The 12,531-nt window shown below is 42.9% G+C and overlaps 1 protein-coding gene across 7 annotated transcripts in view; it reads left to right on the plus strand.

Annotated features, from left to right (window-relative positions):
* Window positions 1-12,531, plus strand: part of FILIP1 (filamin A interacting protein 1) — a 124,981-nt gene that overhangs the window by 93,017 nt on the left and 19,433 nt on the right. Inside the window, exon 1 of one of the 7 annotated variants that reach the window (XM_071741520.1) lies at window positions 5,823-6,155. The exons of the other annotated variants lie outside the window; for them this stretch is intronic. The gene's annotated coding sequence lies outside the window, so the exon portion shown is untranslated. Of the gene's footprint in view, window positions 1-5,822; window positions 6,156-12,531 lie in introns of those variants that run through there. 7 annotated transcript variants of the gene reach the window in all.

Below are 12,531 nucleotides of genomic sequence, written 5' to 3' on the forward strand. Positions count from 1 at the left end.
AAGGCAAGAGCTGAACCGATTGAACTGGAAGGTAAAGAATGATGAATAGTAAAGATGCAGGGTTTTTTTGGTTTTGTTTTTTGTGGTTTTTGTTTTTCGTTTTTAAGGAAGGGGATGTCAACCACAAGACAAAGAATATGGAAAGTGAATCTGAATTAAAAGATTAATGAGAACAGAGGGAGTGTTGAGGGGAGCTACATGTTGGGGAAAATACAGTGCTGTAGAGCCTGCCAGGTGGATGTCAGGGAGAAGAAAGATGGTGAAGAGATGAAGATGGAAGAGAGACCAAGCTGCAAGCAGAAGACATATAAAGAAAAATACAGCAAAATTGGAGCAGAAGGCATCATATTGATGTTGCTTGATGCAGTATAGCACAGGCACTGGGGTTTCCCAGAACTTTTTTTTGCACCAACAGATGATATACTTCAGGGAAAAAAAGTAACTCTGCCTTGATGTTGATTTTCCAGTAATGAAATATTCAACACTGTTCTCAATGACTTACTTATTGTCACACTTCAAAATGTGACCCTTATCTCTAGATGGAGTATTTCTGTTCTTTAAACCCATGCTTGGAGACAGCAAAAGAAGAAACAACAGTCAGCTGCCAACAGAGGTGAAAAGCACTTAGATGAAAGTCACTCAGGCTTAATTCATGTCCCAGATCCAGCTCGAGCAGGAAAGGTCAAGATACTGCCAAAAGACTATGTCTCTCCCAGTATGCTTCAAACAGGCACTGCTCTCCCTGCTCTCAAAGCCTCGAGCTTACCCCTCCACATCATTTTTCCACATGAACACCTAGCATATCAAAAGTGAGTTAATTTAGAAAAACAAGGGTGGAGATCATAGCAGGTTAAGGAGGTATCAGTGGGGTGCTCTGGCAAAGCACAGATGTGTGAAGCAGTCAATTCTAAAAGCAGCAGGTCCACAGGGGCAGCAAGGAATCATCCTGCCATGTGGTCCTGGACACCTCTCCTCCCCTGGCTCCAGAGATGCTTTAGTGAAAGGGTCACAGCCTACTTCCATGACACTGTTAGTGTTTAATCACAAAATAATGATTAAGTCATACTATAAAACAGTATCCTTGACATAGATGGGTACTAATTGAGCTGTGATTACTTTCACTTCAATGTGTCCTACCAGTACTGGAGATACTGAGCTCTCCCACATAATCAAAAAAGACACACAAGCGTTAAGAAAGCAGAAAGCCAGAAGAGAGAAAAAAAAAAAGTGGAAAGCCAGAAATGTTTTTTTTTTAAACTTTCACTCATGCTTCCTTAAAAGGCAGTGGATCCTAAGGTAGAGCAATTTTCATGCTGCAAAGAGAAAAAGAGTTTAAAAACTAGGCAGCATGACTTAGAAAGATCTGAGGAGCAATAAAAAAGCCCATGTACAAAAGTGTGTGCGTGTGTGTGCATGTGTACAGTTTCTTTAACAGCTGCACAGAACAACCTGTTTCAAATAAGAGCAAAGGTGAACAAAGCCAGTTGTCAGTTCAGCTCACCAAATGAAGTTTTTTAGTGTGCATGACGTATGCCATATAAAATGTATTGCCTGAGATATAACAGCACAGAGTCCAACTTGAAGTCTTTTTTCTCAGCCTTTTCCAACAAAGTCATGCTTCAAAAATTTACTGTATTTATCTTCATTATTTATTTGTCTCCAGAAGGCCCAGTGGATCACCTTGTTCCGCTATATCTTCAGCAGCAAATTAAAATCAGCCTCTCCTCTCCTTCAACATTCAAAGTTTTCATGTTCTATCAAGATGCCACTGGACTCATTAATACTTGTTACACTCAGAGTAGGCAACTGGCTAAGTAGAAAGCGGAGGACAGGTCTGACTTACCATAGGAGCTTGACTTACCAAAAGAAGGAAAAAAACCCATCAGCTTAATGATGGAAGATTTTCATTGCTTTGAAGGTTTTATGAACAATAAAATTAAGTCTGGTGAGCAACACAGTGTACTTTTTCATGTATGAAAGGAAGCACAAATCAAAGAAAAGTTTTGTTTTGCACAAACAGAAATATTTGGGCTTTTTTGTAATATGTTAGAGAACTTGGAAATAGTTGCAAGAGCTGCCTTCACTATAAATGTTACATATGTTTCTGCACTGAAGATAAAGAGCCAACAGAGAGCAGGGCAGTCTGCTGGAAGGGTTACAAAGCTCTCTTTACAGGGAATTTTATCATCAGGCAATCATTTGTTACAAGTCTCAAAGATCCACAAGAGGAATCCATTGCTGCACAGAGTTTAGTGAATTTTTAAACAGGGCAATTTATCAAAGAAATGTGTAGTCTATTAGCACATCATTAAATAGTTAAACCAATTCCATCTTTTGCTTCCCAGTTACTCTCCTCTATAGCAGAAAAGTGTGCCAGATGTAGAGTATGATTTCTGACTTTGAGAACTGAGTTGGAATTTGGGATTCCCATCTATTCCCTCACTTTTATTTCTTGGTGTTTTTCTTATCCAATCTCACAGTATTGCTAGTGCTGCCTTACTCACAAATGCATTTCTTGGCCTGCTTCACTCCAATGAAAGCATAAACAAAACATTAATGAAATCCTCAGGAGTAAATTAGATTTTTTCAGCCCTTGCTGTGACTTGAAAGTGAAGATACCCTTGAGAAATAACAACATAAGGAGTACCTTTATATTTTTATATATAGACATAATTTGACTTCTATGCAGTAAAAGTTGTAAATGTTAGGGTCTCTTTGACCTTAGCTGTGCCATCCTAAATGATGTCCTCTGGTCCTGCTGTAGTGGTGTGTAACTGGAGTAGTTGGACTGGTGATGGACAATAATTATTAGGTTTGGTTCATATGGAGGTACAGAGGTATCTCAGCAAGTGTAGTGTGTGTAAGCTCACCACTACCATGTTGCACTTTCTCTAAAATGTCTTGCATCCAGTTCTCTGCTGACTCCAGACAAGTTCTGTACCTCTACATCACACCTTCCCATGGCTCTTATTTCTAAGTTGCAGAGTACACTGTAGGAGCTGCCAGTTTGGAATAAGTCCCCTCTGGGGATCACCTGTGATCACAAGTACCACTGGGGACCATCATGAGGCAGTGGATGTGATGTATGTCCAAATTTTTTCAACATGAGGTTGAAAACATGAGGGTTTTCAACATGAGGCCCTGGAAAAGGTTTCCCAGAGAGGCTTTGATGCTTCCATCCATGGAGGTGTCTGAGACTTGGGTAGAGCAATCCACTCTAACTGGATCTGTGTGGGGGGGCTGAACCAGACATTTTCAAGGTTCTTTCTAACCTTAACAATGTTGTGGTCTTATGATGCAGCACCCTTCACAGGACAGCACACATCTCCTTGTGACTCTGCTTGCACCAAAGCTCTGGTGGTACAACTGGGACAAGCTCCATGGCATCCAATGGGCATTAACCCATCCCTTGCCAGGGATGGGCTGCTGGCAATGCCCCCAGTCACCCTCTGGTCTTCTCATGGCACAGCATTGTTCTGTCTGCTGGTTTTTTGCTGCAAAATTTGTAGTAGTAGAGATAATGCCTTGAAGTCTGTGGTATGGGCAGGAGCCTGCTGCAGAGCTGCTGCCACTCTGAGTGGTCAGACTTCATGACACAAGTTGTCCCTTCTGTCCTGGAACCCTTTGCATCACATTTGCACAAAGCTGACTGCTACACAGACTCACAGCTGCTTTCCTAGTATAAATATTAAGATCCTCTCAATGTCTCTGAAACTTCTGCTCTGAACTGAGACCATGAAAAAAGAGATGAGGGAAGATGTGTCCCTCACAGTTCCAGACTGGCCCAAGCACAGTATCATGGATCAGAGAAGAGCAGATAAGAGAGGACACCTAGGAGGGTTATGGATTTGAGAAAGGTGGGGGCTGGATATGGAGCGTTGAGGTCAGGAGCCTGGAACTGAAGAGTGGGTGCAATGGAACTGGGAGAAGCTGTGCAACCATCTCAGAGCCAGGGATGGGAGTGTGACCAGATATCCTTCAGCAGAGCCAGCAGCACTGGTGGGGGCAGAGTCTTGTTCTCAGCTGCTAATCACAGGCAAACTTGCCTGTCAGCAGATAGTTTTGAAACTTGCTTGCAAAGTGCTCTGTGCCCTTCTAGTATCAAGCTGCATGAAGGCTAAGAACCTGCTATCAATTACTGTGTTAACTCAGGTGCAGACTTTTATGGATGCAAACTAAAAGATCTAAACTCTTCTGACAATCTCTGTAGGTGCTAAAGAATGCCACATCATTACATTTCAATGGTGTTTGCCATTGTGCATGCATTTTTCTCTTTTTAAAGAATTCATAGCCCTACCAGAACAGTTATTAGGATTGTGAAAGACATTGTAAGCAGATTAAGCAGAGCATTTGTCTGCTTGATGCATGTGATAATTTATAATTGCATAATCAAACACAAGTTCTGTACAGAAACCTTTCTTTTGTCACTGGAAAAATAGAAACATGCAGAAATGCATCAGCTTTGCTCACATGAGGCAACAACTGCTCTGTAGAACTTCATCTTTTGGAAAGTATTTAGTAAATATGGTAGAGGAACAAGAAAAAGGGAGATAATTATTAAGGCTGGTATGTATTCCCTTGGAAAATGTGACCCACCTTAGTTTCGTTGGTGTGATGGATTTCCTACATGGCACTAGGTAAATTCTGCAGAGCTAATTTACATGAGTGGTGATCATTTTCACTCTTAAGACTGATTCTCATTTTGGGGAGCTTGCTGGAAATCCAGGCTCTGACATGCAGGAGTCTGGAGCATCTACTGCTGGGCTGGAGGCAAACAGTTGTGATCACATGCAGCACCCACCCTCCAGAGCTCTGGAAACCTCATCCTATATATCTGTCTGGAGCAGGTGTACAAGTGAGACCCTGGTCCCTTTGTGCTTCCATTTCCCACCCACAAATGTGCAATTCTGTTTACAGGAAAGTCTGAAGACTTTGTGGTAAATAGGGCCTTGAATGAAAAACCTAAAACCAATCATTTTATCCAGTGGCTTTTCAAATGAGCACTGTTCAGCCTGAATGGTGAATGAGGTGAGCGTCATTAGGAAAAATAATGAAAGACCATGAAATTAGATAGTCTCTCAAAAACTGTCACATACACTGGTCTGTTTTGTGGATAATAATAATTGACGTGACATACTTTCAGTGGTCTTAGATATTACTGGCTTCTCCAAAAAAGAAGACAGTGAATAGGAAGTGGAAGAGGGAAGAAAAGGGGAAGGACAAGATGCAGGGAAAAAAAGATGCAGGGAAGTAGTAGTTTCTAGTTCCTTAGCAAAGACTGAAAAGGTGATTGTGGGCAATCTGGAGACTCACTAAGCAAATAGAGGCCATATGCATTTTTTAAATTATTCTTTTATTTTGGCTCAGGAACCAAAGGGCTGATCTAGGACATCTTTAATTCAGAGAGCTAGCAGAATTGGTGCTTTTCAGACCTCATGCAGTTGGCCTTGCTACTCTAGGTGAATTTTCAAAACCAAAGGTGCATGTATATTAATCCAAAAGGGATTTTCTTCGTGTATTGATGCCTTTCTTTAAGATGCTTACCAACACTAGTACCGTCACTTCAAACATCAGGAATACAAGAGAAAAGCCACAGGCTCTTCTGTTGAGTCAGTGGAATGAATTGGTAGCTCCGACTTGGGAAGCATCGTTTTTGTGAATCCTAGTGCAGTTAAGCGAAAGCAATTCACCAGGGTTCTCTGCGATCAAATTATTTCTACTTAATCGTTCACCTATAAACTCGGAGCCCAGAGGGGGCTGTCAATAATAAACTCCGGGAAAAGGGTGCAGAAGCGACCCACCAAACCGGCCGAACCCTTTCCACCCCTCCTGCCCCGCCGAGGCGCGGCGGCGGCTCCACCCCTTCCCCCTGCCCCGGGAGGCACCGCACAATGCAGCGCCGCGGTCCCGGCCCCCCCAGACCCGGCTCCGGCCCGGACCCGGCGGTGGGCGCAGCCGTGCTCACCTTAGCGTGCAGGGGGGACACGGCAGCGGCGTGAGGACAGCTTCCCGCCGGCGGAGGGGCCGAGACGGCGCCGGGAGACTCCGGCTGCGAATTTTTGCTTTTTTAAATTAGCCTTTGTTTTTTCTTTTTTCTTTTTTTTTTTATTTTTTTTTTTTTTCAGTAGCTTAAAAAAAACCAGTCTAGTTATAAGGTAAGACAGTTTTTTGTTATATATATATTTTTTTTTATTTGAGCAGTGCTAAGTGTTCTTCTACGTGTGCACGTCACGGGTTAACTGGATGCACCGAGCATCTGCGTAGGCGCCGGCGGGAGGCTGGAGAGGGGTCTGCGGCTGGGGGGGACCCGGGATGCTCATGGACGGGCCGGGATGTCTGGGGGACCAGGGTAAGCCCCGCTCCTGCCGCCGCGGCTCCGGCTCCAGGCGGACCGGACGGGGCTGAACTGAGCTGATGTTAAATGTTTGGTTCTGGAGCCCTGGAAGGTGCATCTGGGGGTGGTGGTGGTGGTGGTGTGGAGGGTTGTGCTGCGGACTACCCCCTCCCGGGCAGCGAACCGGAGGGTCAGGGAAGGATAACCGCAGCTCGGAGACAGGTTTGGCAAATTCCATCTCTCAGCTGAGCGCTGCTGCTGCCTTTTCTCACGGATGCTGTCTGCGTGCATTCTGCTCGTTCCCCTACCCATCCTCTGACCTGAGAGACTGATGTGGATGTCTTAATTGGGGGAGTGGAAAAAAGTGTCTGCCCTGTTTTGTAGCCTGAACTAGGTTTGGTCGTGTTTTGTTCTTAGATTTCTAATGCTTCCGTGAACAAAGTGCTGGAAAGGTGGTGGGACACTGAATATATTAAGTATTCTTATTCCAAAATACTGCCCTTAGTCGCTGTTCAGTTGAAATAAGACAGTTTTAACAGAGATTAACAATTTCATCAAACTGGGTTTTAATTTTTGCAAAACCAAAGTTAAAAACAAGGAGGAAGGAAAAATGTGTAAGAAAAGCAATGTATCCTTCTAAGTAAAGAGAACGTTTTCTACAGTATAATTTGCTTTGAAGTAGCAAGATTATTAATTTGATTTTATTATAATTTGATACAATTGCTTCTCAAAAGTTAATTCAGCAATGATGAATATACAGGTTTTTTACACTTTGTGTAACAGTTAGCCACAAAAGTTTGTCTTTACAGTCACTAGAACTAATTACTGTTGTTTTACAAGTTTTTGTTTTCAAAGTTGACCCCGAGACAAACTGAACAGCAACTTGAGAAGTTCTGTAGCAAGGTCATTCAAACATTTGTCTCTGTTCCTTGTCTTTAAAGTGTAATGGATAGAAAGGAGAAGGTAACACAGTTGTGCCTTATTCTTTTTCTTGCCTGGCATCTCATTTACATCTTTCTTTTCTCAGTTGAAATGAATATGAGGGAAGGACTGAAGCTGATTTGAAACTGTTACCTAATTTTTCATTGCCCAACTTGAGTGTTAGGCCTGATGGGTTTTGCTTCCTAAAGAGGCTGACCCCTTTTTGCCTCTCTGATTTTAGCTGAAATTTTAAGTGCTCAGAATCACTGAAATTCATCCTGGCTCCAAACATGGAAGGACTTAGAAAAAGTCCTGACAGATGGAGGATTTCCCAGTGGTTTTAGAAATAAACTTCAAAATCAGCTGTTGTACATTAAGCAGGAAAAAAATGAAGAGGGAACTCCTTTATTAAGTTAAACCACCTCTTGCTGGTTTTCATTGTCCTAGGATTCTAGGGAGCAGCCTCTCCCATCACGTAATGGGCAGCAGCTTCTAGTGACCACTAAAAAGTTGTGCAGTCTCTGTAACTCTGCATATGCAGTAGCAAACTCTTTAGGGCTAAAGTGGAAAGATGAGCCTGTGAAGGCATTTGTTTTCCCAGTGCTTCCTTGGGATTGCTGAGTGGTGGAAATGCTGTTGGTCAGATGAGCCTTTGAGTGACCAGGTACTCATTAATGTGCTTCTCAGAACTCCACTGGTCATCTACAAAATAGGACAGAGGTCTTTACATCCCATCACAACAAACTTTTTTGGAATTTAAATGGAAAAAAAACAGGGTGTTAGAGGAGCACGATGTCTGAGATGGCTTTGTGCTAGAGCAGCAATGATGAGCTCTCTGGACCTCCAGACTGTGAATAAACTGAGTTAAAGGTTGTCCAGAGACCTTGCCTTCTTTCCTCCATCCCATCCTCCTCTACTTGCTGCTCCTCCTGCTACCACTGTCTTGGTAGCAGGGAAAATATCTCTCCACCTCTCTTCAGTCTGGCCTCTACATGATTGCTTCACTAAGCACTGAGAGACACCTTGGGAAGCTTGGCTTGGTCTGTTTGAAGAGCAGGGAGCTAAACCAGGCCAACAGAGCTGAAATGGGGTACCAAAATATTCACATGAATGCAAATTGCAGGGGCAGCTGACATGCTTTCAGGCCATCCTCTGCTTTACCCTGCCCTGTCAAGGACTTCCTCACATAGGTGAATACCCATTTGTACACTACAAGTGGAAAAGATTGTGTGAGCATTTGTGATGTTTTCTCAGCTTGGTAGAAATACAAGTGGAAAGGGCATTGCAAACACCAGTATAGTTTTCAATAAATAAATGTTTCAGTAAATATTTTGGGGGCTTTTCACTTTTGCATGCTCTGTTTAAAAGCATTCTGAAGTGAGTGGGGTTTTTTTTGAGGGGAGAGGTGGGTTTTTCGAAATCACTGAGCATCTTTTCCCCTGATAACTGAAACTTGGTTGTATTTTCTAAAATACTGTAAACCACTTTGGGTAATGGCTTTTCATATCAGCTGTCAATGCTAAGCATGATTTTTATACAGTTTGCTACATTTAGTATATTCCAAATATAGTTTATGATCCTTCAGAAGGCAAGAAAATGTCTGGTGGCCACTATTCATAGTTTCTGTTGCAAATGTAGGCAAGAACTAATGGTTCTTGCTAAGCTAAGGTCTAGTTGCAGTTACTGCTTTTACCATTTGCAAATAAAATAAATTTCTTCTGAAGTCCAGTAATGCCCATTGGAGATCTGGTATGAAATTATTACAGTATATTTCAAAAACACAAAAACATTCTCCACCTGTAAGTGATAACTCATGTTGAATTCTTGCTCTGGTCTGTGAAGAGACACTGAAAATGGTGCAGAGTGGTTTCTCCTTTGCATCTTAGTGAGTGAACTTGCATATGCAGAATAAAACAAGAAAAACAATGTATGTGGTTAAGCAAAGTCTGTAGCTTTATTAATTCAATGAATTGATCAGCCTTAAAGACACTGTTAAACTACCCTGATGGTTAATCAGCAGAGTTAGTCCAGCAAAATTCAGAAGTCAGGACTGGTAGGGTGAAGCACAAGAATGTAACCATAGCAAAAGACATAAAGACCAATAGCCAGACCTGCACTTGAGCCACAACAACCCTATGCAAGGCTTGGGGAAGAGTGGCTGGAAAGCTGCCCAGAGGAAAAGGATCTGGGGGTGTTGATCAGCAACTGTCTAAATATGAGCCAGCAATGTGCTCAGATGGCCAAGAACACCACCAGCATACTGGGTTGTATCAGGAATAGTGTGGCCAGCAGGACTAGGGAAGTGTTTGTCCTTCTGTATTTGTCACTGGTGAGGCTGCATCTCAAATACCATGTTTAGTTTTGGGCCCCTTACTACAAGATGAATGTTGAGGTATCCAGTCCAACAGTGAGTAGGTATCCAATGAAGGGCAACAAAGCTGATGTAGAGTTTAGAACACAAGTCTTATGAGGACCATCTGAGGGAACAGGAGTTGTTTAGTCTGGAGAAAAAGAGACTGAGGGGAGACCTTGTGACTCTCTAAAACTATCTGAAAGGAGGTTGTAGCAAGGTGGTGTAGGTCTCCCAAGTAACAAGCAATAGAACAAGAGGAAATGGCCTCAAGATGCACCAAGGAAGGTTTAGTTTGGATATTAGGAAATTTTTTTCACCAAAAGCGTTATCAAGAACAGGCCATCCAGGGAAATGGTTGAATCAGCCAAGGATCTGTAGATGAGGCACTTAGGGACATGGTTTATTGATGGACTTAGTAGTGCTAGGTCTATGGTTGGACTTGATGATCTGAAGTTTATTTTCCAAACTTTCTCCTGGTGCTGCCCCATGTGGGTTAAAAATCTGTCTGCAGGCTGTGGAGGGATACAGGAGACACAGCTCCCCCATGCAGCAGGGACCATGCCAGTGTCCTGCCCAAGTTAGGGTCAAAAGCATCTTCCTTTGTGGTACAAAATCAAGGAACAGCGTTGTCCTGGGGTGTTTGTAACTGAGGTGGTTAACACTTCACACAGTCATGTGTAAAAGGGTTTGCTCTTTTATTTCTCCCACTTACTATGAAGGGGTAGTGTCATCATTTTGGACACTGGCACCTGGCCTTCAAATACTGTGGGAAGGACAGACAGCAAGGAGAGGGAGAGGCTACCTGGACCTTGGTGACAGCAGAAGACCATGTATTCAGGGGATGACTCAAGCTGCATATTTTGACATGATATGTATGGTAAACTGTGAGGAAAGGAGGTGCTGCACAGACCTCAACAGTGCCTTCCACAGACAAGCAGGCACTACAGTACCCCTCTTCACAAGGAACCTGAGCAGATCTGCCTGCTTCCACACTGTGTTCTCTGTGATGAACCCTGGAGATTTACTGATGAATACAGATTATCCAATTTTATCAAAATATTTCTCCCATCATCTCTAAAAAAAAACAAACTGAGACAGCAAGTACAGGGGCATTTGGACTGAGGGTCCCAAACTCTGGGCTTGTCAGTGTTTTAGCTGTATCTAGCCCTGTGTTTTGTTGTTACAGCTCTCCTCTTTTCTTTTTGATCCAAACATCCTTTCACCCTCTTGACAGTCCAGAGTGCAGTTTCCCTGGATAACAAGCTGAAGATCCATGTTCTCTGGGGTACTTTTAGTGTAGCATTGGCACCCATGCAGGTCTGCATTACTTAGCAAACATTAGCAGCAGTAGTCAGAGAAGAAGCCTGATAATAAATCAGTTGTAAGGGTTGAGAAGGGACAGCATCATATTGCAATTCTGTTGAAATTCCCTTTTAACCACTGAGGTAAAAGAGTTGCATGTGGATGGAAAGGGAGAAGCAAGCTTAAACTTGGCTTTATTTTAGTGTTTAGAAGAAACACTGAAAAGGTGTAGATTTTGTTTGTTACTTTGGCATCTGCACAGATTTAGATGCTGATTTTCCACCTGTCCCTCACAGAACCATAATTTAGAAGCCCTTTCCCTGGACATGGAAAACACAGGTATTGTCAAGTATCTTTTGTGGAAGTTCACTTGTCAAATCTTGGGTCAAATCTTGGTTCACTTGTCAAATCCCACTGTGTAAAAGCTGAGGCAGGATAAAATGCTGCATGGTGTTTCCTTCCTTCTTCAGCACAGACAAGTTAGCAAACTCACCTCCACACACTGGCACAGTTACAGTGCTTTATTTTTGCTTTTCCCAGAGGGGCTGGGCTAGTTATTCCCCACTGCTGACTTTTCTGCAAGGCAGTGACAGCAGTAATGTGCTTTTTTATCCTTTGGGAGATGGGTCATTTAGAGCATCACCAGGTTAGGGCACACGTTTCTGTCACGACAGAAATAATAATCTGTGGGAGGATGCATGCTGTTTCTTTAAAAATGAAGCCTGGGGGAGATGAGGGAGAGTTTGCAACAGAAACTTTTGTATGAAGCAGTGTGATGGAGCAGTCAGGAGAATACATTGCATGCTAATAAAGTTCCTTCTTCAGTGTGAAAAGTGCATGCTTTGTGAGTGGCAGCGGGTCGTTTTTTTACCTTTTGACATTCTAACTTGACCCATAATGAGGCATCCACCAGCATGCCTTTTCAGTCCTTTCCAAAGAGCTGCCAAACCTCAAGAGATTTTTTTGAGAATAATCTGTGACCCAGCAAGGTTGGCTGTAAGGTTTGTTTGTTTTTCTCTCTCCCGCTGGTTCCTACTATTCTCTTACTCCCACATCCTATGCAATTCGTGTTTTCAAATGCATTCTTCAGCCTTCTCCTTCCCTACCTACTGCATCCTGTGTTCTGCTTTCTGACTTCCTTCTCTTTTCTTACGGCTTTTCTTTCCAGTTCCTGTTCTTTCTGGTCCCAGAGGAATGAGGAGTGAAACATTAACAGTTGCTGGAGGGCCAAGTTAATATGGCTGTTGGTATGAGTGTAGAGTTCAGGTGAGGGCTCCAGGAAACATCCTTTGTGTACAACATTGCTGGGGCAGCAGAGAGGGATGTATATCTGTGCCTTGCCAACTACCATCTGCAGTCCAGCATTTAAGATAAGAATACAGATAAAAGTCCATCTTTGCTAAGACATGGATGTTCCGGTTACTGCCAGTTAGTTAACAGGTGGTAAATTGCCTCCCTGTTACCACTTCACTGCCTGTCTCAGTTGCAAAGGAGTTTAAAAGCTTCAGATATAAGGTAGGCAAAGCAAGTGGATATGAATCATCAGATGTAGAATCATAGAATCATAGAATCATAGAATTGGCTGGGTTGGAAGGGACCTCAGAGATCATCAAGTCCAACC

Source organism: Heliangelus exortis, chromosome 3, assembly GCF_036169615.1.
Source record: "Heliangelus exortis chromosome 3, bHelExo1.hap1, whole genome shotgun sequence".
Taxonomy (NCBI): domain Eukaryota; kingdom Metazoa; phylum Chordata; class Aves; order Apodiformes; family Trochilidae; genus Heliangelus; species Heliangelus exortis.